Here is an 8,772-nt window from a genome sequence, read left to right on the forward strand (position 1 = left end):
CCTGATCTCTCCTAGAATCTGATCTGATGCCAGGCCAGAAACAGGGCCCCAACCCAAGCTATTGTGGCTCTAAGGCTTCCAGTTTGCACAATTTCGTGTGGTGGAGGGTCACCTTAGTATAGAATGGAGTCCGCTAGGCTGGACTGACGTGGCCTGGGTTCTTCACAATTACCTCAGCTAAGGCCTCATGCAGGCTGAATGAGAAACCTGAAGCTGATTTGAACAGGCTGCCTCTAGGTAAGGCCAGATGGAATTGTGCCCCAAGGCAAGGAAAAAGACAGAACGAACCCCTTTCTGGTGCCTTGTGATATCTTTCTAGTCAATCATCATGCATTTCTCAGCCTAGGCTCTATGGTACAGACTTCCTAGAATCCTCAGACACACAACAAATCTCAGTTCTTCTCCGCAAGGAAAAGGATTTCTATTTTCCCTCTTTGACCTCCTCTTTGGGAACTCCAGTCATCACGGCCCTTCTGTCAGTCACAATCCCCTGAGAAGGCCTTGAAAGCTAAGCTGGTTTGGAAAAGAACACACTTGATTGTTAAGCCAGACTCCCCGCACATCTTAGAACTTACTGACACCTGCTGGACGGTTTCCCTCTCTCTGGAAAGCATCTGAGCAGGTTTTTGATCTATGAATGATGGTCCCAGGACATTGGCTTTTGGACTGAGATAGAAATGGAGAACTTTCCATGCTCTAATGAGCCCTGTGTCTGCTTAGTGAAAACGTGCCTCCTTCCCACTGAAAACAGACTTGAGAATCTCCAGCAAGCTTCAAAGACAAGACCCTTATGGTAAAAATGAACGCAAGAATAGCAGACAAAGCAGGTCAAGATTAGAAGGGTGGAATTGGTAATTCTGGTCAAACTCTGGGTTCCTATGTGTTTTCGTGCTGGAGAAACTGAATAAACTAGGGCTTCAGAAGCATCCATTTTAAATATTTTTTTAATGTTTTATTATTTATTTTTGAGAGAGAGAGAGAGAGAGAGAGAGAGAGAGAGAGAAGGAGTGGGGGAGGGGCAGAGAGACAGGGAGACAGAATCCAAAGCAGGCTCCAGGCTCTGAGCTGTCAGCACAGAACCTGACATGAGGCTCGAACTCACAAGCTGTAAGATCATGACCTGAGCCAAATTCAGATGTTTAACTGACTGAACCATGCAGGCACCTAGAAGCATCCATTTTAGAGCATAATTTAAGGCATTCCAGAGCCCAGGAGATGCTGCTTGACTGGGTTTGTGTTGGCCCATGGCAAATCCTAAAGGAAGTGAATGTGGCCCTTGGTACTCTCTGCTCTCTCAATTCAAGATATTTAGCTTCGGGGCGCCTGGGTGGCGCAGTCGGTTGAGCGTCCGACTTCAGCCAGGTCACGATCTCGCGGTCCGTGAGTTCGAGCCCCGCGTCAGGCTCTGGGCTGATGGCTGGGAGCCTGGAGCCTATTTCCGATTCTGTGTCTCCCTCTCTCTCTGCCCCTCCCCCATTCATGCTCTGTCTCTCTCTGTCCCAAAAATAAATAAAAAACGTTGAAAAAAAAAATTAAAAAAAAAAAAAAAAAAAAAAAAAAAAAAAAAAGATATTTAGCTTCTTTGGCTACCTTCTCCAACTCCTAACGTTTCCAGGGCAATGCACTCCTCTTACTAGGGAGGAATGACTCAATTGACTAATTTATTGTATCCAGTGAAACTGCATCTTTAAAGAGAAACTAAGGGTGAGATTTACACTAAAATCCAGGGAATCCATCTTAATGGTAGCATTTTAAACTTCAGAGTAGGCTAATGTGGAAGCTACTGAGGGGCTTCTGGGGCCCCTCAATGAGAACATGTGGGGGCAGTTATCTGTAGGCAGCTCCTAAACAGAGCAAGGTAGTTATTACTGCCATCTTGGCCAAGCACTCATCCTGCATGGAGACCAACTGCTGCATTGCCCGCTTTCCAACTTCTCCTTCTCTCAGGAAACCAGAGAAGCACTGGCTAGCTGGGTAGCTACCTGCAGACAGACTGGAAGACTCCTTCTGGAACAACTTTCCTTCCCACTCTCTGTCTGGACCACCCCTCCTATCTGGGGTAGTGGGTCACAGGAGCAGCCCTGAAACTCCTCTCATCTTCCCACCCAAGGAGTTGAACTAAATGCAAGAAGAGGGAGAACAGACAAGTTTGTGCTTCTGAGGAAGTGGAGGGGCCAAGAGGAGGCCTGAAGCCAGTGCTGAGGAGAGAGGGCCTCCCTGGGAGTGGGCTGCAGCCCCCCTACAGGAACACAGCCTACCCATGCCAACCTCAGAAACCACATGCCTTCATTGCAGACAGGAAATACCAACCTCAAAGTCTCCCCACCTTTGGGGCCCCCTCCCATCTCCAAAATGCTTCAGGCCAGAATTTAGGGATAGCTCTGAAATTTGAGTTCTAATAGCTGGGTGTTGCCTACACTTGCTGTTTTAAATGACCTCTGGCCCCCTGGGGGTAATTATACAGTGGGCTTTGAGGGTTTAGGGGTGGGTAGGCTAATACTGGCAAATGCCAAAAGAATGTACTATTTCCCTTAAAAGCCTGTTAGGGCTAGAGACTCCACTGATGAAAGAGGTCAGGAAAATGCCATGATATTACTTGCTTTCTACCCTAACATTTGGCCTCTCTGAGGCACTGCACAAGGAAGCCAATACTGCCTGTCAAGTATGAAAGACATTGCTATTTAGTAACTCAGGTACCAGAGGAGAATGTACTCCAACAACCTACAGTTCAAGGATTTCCAGTATCTGGCCTTCACAGCTATCTCCAATCTCTGAGTCCTCCCCTCACAGACCCTCCTCTCTATTCCTGGTATCCACATTGTTCTAGCATAGCCTTTTGTTTACAGTGTTCCCTGTAGCCCCAGCTGCACCCCTAGAATCTCCCCAACCATTTATCTGAGTCCTCCCCCCACAGACCCTTCTATTTCTGGTGTCCACATTGTTCTAGCATAGCCCTTTGTTTACAGTGTTCCCTGTAGCCCCAGCTGCACCCCTAGAATCTCCCCAACCGTTTATCTCAGTCTCAGCACATTTCAACACCCACCGCGTATCCCACCTCCTAATGAAGCCCTCTGCATCTGCCAATTCCAGGTCCTCCCACAGCTCTCAGTATCTCCCCTGGTCTGCAGCATGCACTTCTTACGTTGTTACTTATATTTTTATTTAGGCATCCTTTCTTCTGGAAGACAGTAGGTGCTGACAAGGGAGGCACTTTGTCATACATCTATTTGTATCCCCAGTTTAAACTCAGAGCCTTTCACTGCAAGTTACCCGGGAGGTATCCTGGATATGGCGTCCCTTTCTCTCCATGGACATTTCCCATGACTTCATGACTTCATCCTACCCCATTTCAATACTGACTAGCCCCAAGTTTTATTAAGTTCTTCTTTTCACAAAGCCAAAATGAGCAATATCTGCATCTGCCTCTTTTTTTTTTTTTTTAAGTTTATTTATTTATTTTGAGGGAGACACAGAGCGAGTCGGGGGTGGGGGGAGCAGAGAGAAAGGGAGAGAGAAAACCCCAAGCAGGCTCCATGATGCCAGCAGAGAGCCTGACGTGGGGTTCAAACCCACAAACCGTGAGCTCATGACCTGAGCCGAAGCCAAGATTCAGACCCTCAGAAACTGAGTCACCCAGGTGTCCCAGTTCCCACTGCTGCATCTGGGCAGCCAGCAGCTCTCAATTTTTAAGTTGAGATTTGCTTCTCCAGACTAGAGACGCTCAGTTCTTTTGCCTGTTCTTCATTTATTGTAGTTTCCAGATCCTGTACCATCCCCCTCTCCTGGGAGCTTTCTGGTTTCCAATATCCCTCATGAAAAGTGCTGCCCAGAATTAAGTGTAATATTCAGCTATTGAATATGTGCAATCTTAGCCCAAACAGAGGGAAGGAGGCACTTGAGGGAAGTCTTTTTATGTTCATTGTGATGACGAACACAACTGGATTCCAATGATCTTTGCTTAAAACAAGGAAGAAATGTTTTTTAAAGCAAGCAAGCAAGGATTTTTACCCAACCAAGGGATTCCAGTCCTAAAAAAAACCAAAAGTGTCAGAATTAGAACCACCTGGATTGCAACAAACATGGAATCCATTTTTTAAATTTTATCTCACAGCCTTTTGATGGTATACTTGTGGTTTGTGTGTTCTACAAAGAAGTTCATGTACCTGGTTATCCAGGAATATGTTACGAACCTAAAAGGGAACCAGAGCAAGTTAGAAAATGAAGCGCATCCAAGCTGCAAGCCTCCCAAACCACCACTGGCTGACTCTCCAAGTATCCTAGCAGTCTTAGAGGTGCTCCAACACCCCGGCTCCCCATCTCTACACTCGTCCCCCACCCTCCTAAGCCTGCTTCTCGCTCATCAAAATCTCTGAAGTTCCTTTAAAGGGCCAAATCAAGAGAATGGAGTCATCAAATTTAAGAGGAAGGCCACCAGGATCACATGATTTCCTTTTCCCCAAGCCACTCAATGTAGCAAGTAATACCTCGTTTCAGGGTTTAGAAGCCTAGATTATTTTCTCTGGTCCTTAAGGGCCTTTTATGTATCTATATAGGTTTAAGTAAGTGAATTCTCCTCACTGACCTTCAGCATACTTCTACTCCAAAATCTGTAAAACTAAGTTTACAGCGAATGAAGAAAGAAGCCTCATTTCTTTTCATCATGGAAGCTTCTGATCTCTTGTTTCTTTTTACCTCTGAGGTGTTCATTTTCTGTACCATCAATGGCAACCTTTCCCTGCCCGTTTGCTTCTATTTTCATAGAGAAAAGCAATAGCTCTGGAAGGAAAGTCCTCTAATTCCGTCAGAGAATTTGAGGGATTTGCCCGATGTTGTACAGCCAGTTAGTCCAAGAGTGCATCTTATCTAGCCCCGACTAGACTCTCAGCTGCCAGGAGGCCAGAAGAGACCAGACTGACACATTCTTCTTTCCAGATCCACAAGGTGGCTGGTCTTTGGTCGATGTATCCAAGGCCACCTTAACACCATGGGTTAGGCTGGGGTCGATGACGGAGGCTTCTTAGGCATGTGATGGAAAGGAACTGTCCCTGAGCCATTCAGTGTAGACTTTGCTTGCAGAGACCCTGGTGTTCATCAGTGAACCTTGCACCTGCTCATATTCATCACCCCCTACCGCATGCATGGTGGTATTCTGAAAGACAGCAGCTGGACTTATGACAAAAAACAAAAAGACATAGCTCACAGGCTCAGTGTTTTGCTCTATCACCTGGAGTCCTAATAAATTTTCTGCCCAGGCAGGAAGTCACGGGGAACCCCCATATTCACCCAGCCTGAATTCCAGGAGCCTGTTGCTACCAACCTACACAGAACAGAAACCCACATGGTTTGGACACATAAGCTTTGGGGAATATAAATAAAATATTCAAGTGTCTAATCAAAATACTTAATTTGTTAATTAAATTATATATTGATATTAAAAGTCAGGTATTACATAAAATAATGCTTAATTTAACATTTTTTTTTCCACTTTACATTCAGTCTCCACATACATTTTCCGTCTTTATGACAATGGCCAATTTTTTTTTTTTATCCTTTGCTGAGTCATCCAGAGCACATGTCTTCACGCTTCAGTTGTTTGACATATAGTACTTTTAAAAATCAGGCATGATGATGTTGCTGAAATATTTCCTGCAAACAGTAAACTTTCATAACAACAGGAATTTCCATTCATCCTATAGGTTAACAGCACAACCACTTACTTTTTTTTTGCTTTTGTGACTGTTTTTTGGAAAATCCTACAAAAAAAAAAAAAAATGATGAGGGACTGTACCCAGGAATAATTGTGAAATCTGTGTCAAATTTCTATCCCTCCTTTTAAAATCTGATTTGCATTAGTGGATCTCTACAAAAATGCAAAACTAGGAGTGGCTGAATCGTTTCAGGATGTCTTTCCTAAAGAGCATTTTGTAGTTAACAAAAAAAGGAATTTGACCTGGAATATGAGTAAGTTCATGAGAACCTGAATAACATTGAGAATTCTATCTGTATCTTCCTTCTTTCTGTGAAATAACTTTACAGGACAAAAGCTTGCCGTATAAGCAAGGAAGTCCCAGTTTATATCTATTTTCCTGGAGTGATTATGAATTGTGCCTCCTTTTATTCTCAAAAGTATCCCAGTTTGGACAGTAAGTTACATAGTTACTCTGCTTTTAGCAAGGAGCATACTACATATTGTCATTCTGGTGGCCTTGCAAAGGCATTCAACATATTGGCCATTCAGCAATTTCCTGTGAGACTAATACCCACCCGGCTGCCAGACAGAACTCAAAGGCACAGTAGCTGAAAATTAAAGCAATGCGGCTAATTATCTAAAGTGATATTACAATGTCTAAGATTCTGGTACTTTGACTTCCAGTCAACACAGCGTCTGCTTCCAAAGGAAACAATTTTTTTTTTAAATAAATCTTTAAAAGAAATCTAATAATAAGAACCTCTTTCAATTAGTTAAGAAGAGCTGCTTTGATCTGAGAACAGTGCCTTTATTATTAGTTTAATGTTTCTAAATATTGGGAGGGAAGTTGTCTTTATTAATTTTATGATTTAACCATCCATACTTGCCAAGATGTCTCGGCTAAGGCACGATTCACTTCCGGTTGACCGCCCTGCAGACGAGTGAGCTGTGTGTAATGAATGGTGTGGGTGCAGGTGGAGCAGGTGCCCCCTGCACCCGAGCTCTGGGTCCCTGAGACCCCCAGCGGACGTGCAAGAGAACTTCCCTCGCTTTTTGTAGGTTGGGCTGCCTGCACAATGCAGACGCTTGTGCAGAGACTGAAGAGGACGTATCTGTGCAAATCCACTCCCACTCGTCAGAAAATCACGTTGAGCACCAGCTCGCCTCCTGGGAGATCAGGAACTTCATCTTCCAACGTAAAATCTGCCATGCAAGGAAAAACCCCGCCAAACAAAAACTCAAAAACTTGCTGGTGAACGCTCTCTTCTTCTATGTTTCTCCATTCCTGCCTCTAAGGGTTGATTGCCTGAGTGTAAGGAAATCAGCCCAGGTCTGAGACACATGTACCCCAGAGTTAAGGCATTTATCACACTGGATGTGGGATATGGTTTGCATTTAGAGGGTCACTAAATAAAACTGCTTATCCTTAAATCACCTATGATATTTTACATTACTCATGGCCCAAGGTCTCATGACAGTTGGCAAGATATGAGCTCTTTCTGTGTGTCCAGCTTTGGGCAGCCCATCTCCCCAAATCCACGGATAATGCAGTGAAAAAGGGGTCTTGTCGAGGGGAATGTCTCTCAGGCATCCCCTCTCCTCAGCTATATAAGCGTCTCGCTCAGCTGCTTAGCAGCACAGGGAAGGTTCTAATGGGACACTGTCCTGCAGACACACTGGCTCCATAGAGAACATCCATCCTGTCTGCCAAAGCTCTAATATGATTTTCCCTGCAGTGAGGGGGCTCTGAACAGAGAATAACCAAAGGATGGCTGTCCCTTAAAACAACCAGGACCTCAAAGCCTTTGCCCCAGCCCCACGCTGTGAAGAATAAAGAGAAAAGAAATATCTCGGACATCTCTCCTGCAGTCTCTGAATTTCTAAGACAATGGCCCCTTCAGCCTTTCTTCTTGAAAAGAGTTTTCCCCTTCCAACCATTTTCCTGTCCTGACCAAGAACACGATGGGAGAAACTGGGAAGGTGGGAGGGAGGAAGGCCCAACTATTGAGGCCCATTCTATTTCCTCACCACCTTTTATGTCCTGGTGGCCCTTTGTGCTTCCTTCAACGATATTCTCATGCCTTCCAGGGTTTCTTCTTTGAGAGGAAGCTGAATTAAGAGGGTAGAATATGAAGCCAACTTTGCCAAATGCCCTTGAAAGGTGAGAATTGATTTTTATGCCTTGGCACCTTTCTCCTACTGACCTTTCTAGACACATTGTTTCTACACTCAAATGTGTCAGGGACATCCTCAACGTGGGGCTGTGGCCAAGGGCTAAGACGTAGATACATATGGCCCAAAGCCCACAAGGTGATCGGCAACCTTGTCCCCTGCACTCTCCACTGGCCTGAGGCCTTGGCTGTCTTTTGTAGCCTATTCCTGTGGAATCTTGTCTTGGCCTCACTTTAATGCTAACCACTAGCCTCTCTGTCTCCTGAAGTCCCAGGACCACAGTGACCTTGCCAATGGCTTGGCCTTCCAAGTCTGAGGCTGTGCTGCTTGGCTTGAAGTTGTGCTGTGGTGAGCGCTCACAGCCTCCTCCCTCTGCTCTCAGGCCACTGGCTTCCTCGCCTGCTGCTGCACCTCCCAGGAGGCCTAGCAGAGTTGCTGGGAAAAACTCAGGTTCACACCACCCAAGCCGCAGCTCCGCCTTCACTTTTTGTTCAGAACTGCACCAGTGTTATGTTGATCCAGAGTTGTTTCTCTCTCTCTCTCTCTCTTTCATTTTCTGATCCTGACTACAGACCAATAAAAAGGAAATTTTACCAGATGATGCTTTTTTTCCTATTTTTTATTTTTTAATAACCAGATTGTACCTGCTAGTTCTCAAGAAAAACCCAACTTCTCAGAAAGCTTTTAAGATACTTTCTTTGAGTGACATTTTTCATCTTGCAAAGACTACAGCCTTTACTCAAACAGATTTTTATCTTTTTTTTCTGGGGTTTGATGTGGAAATCTCACTAAGTTCTTCCATCTAGAGTATGTCAGTATTTGATTGAAATGCTAGTTTGAAGGCTTGCCTGCTAAACCATTTCTCCTTGCATCCTTTTAAAATTAATGCGTACTTCTAAAACTAATGATGT

General features: G+C 44.7%; 1 long non-coding RNA gene across 1 annotated transcript in view; it reads left to right on the top strand.

Moving 5' to 3' along the window:
- LOC131503657 (uncharacterized) overlaps positions 1-8,459 on the top strand; it is a 46,621-nt gene extending 38,162 nt beyond the window's left edge. Inside the window, exons 3-4 of the long non-coding RNA XR_009257512.1 lie at positions 7,778-7,850; positions 8,244-8,459. This is a non-coding gene — a long non-coding RNA (uncharacterized LOC131503657). The remainder of the gene's footprint in view (positions 1-7,777; positions 7,851-8,243) is intronic.
- The last annotated feature ends 313 nt before the right edge of the window (positions 8,460-8,772 follow it).

The sequence above is a fragment of the Neofelis nebulosa genome, chromosome 2 (genome assembly GCF_028018385.1).
Source record: "Neofelis nebulosa isolate mNeoNeb1 chromosome 2, mNeoNeb1.pri, whole genome shotgun sequence".
NCBI lineage: Eukaryota > Metazoa > Chordata > Mammalia > Carnivora > Felidae > Neofelis > Neofelis nebulosa.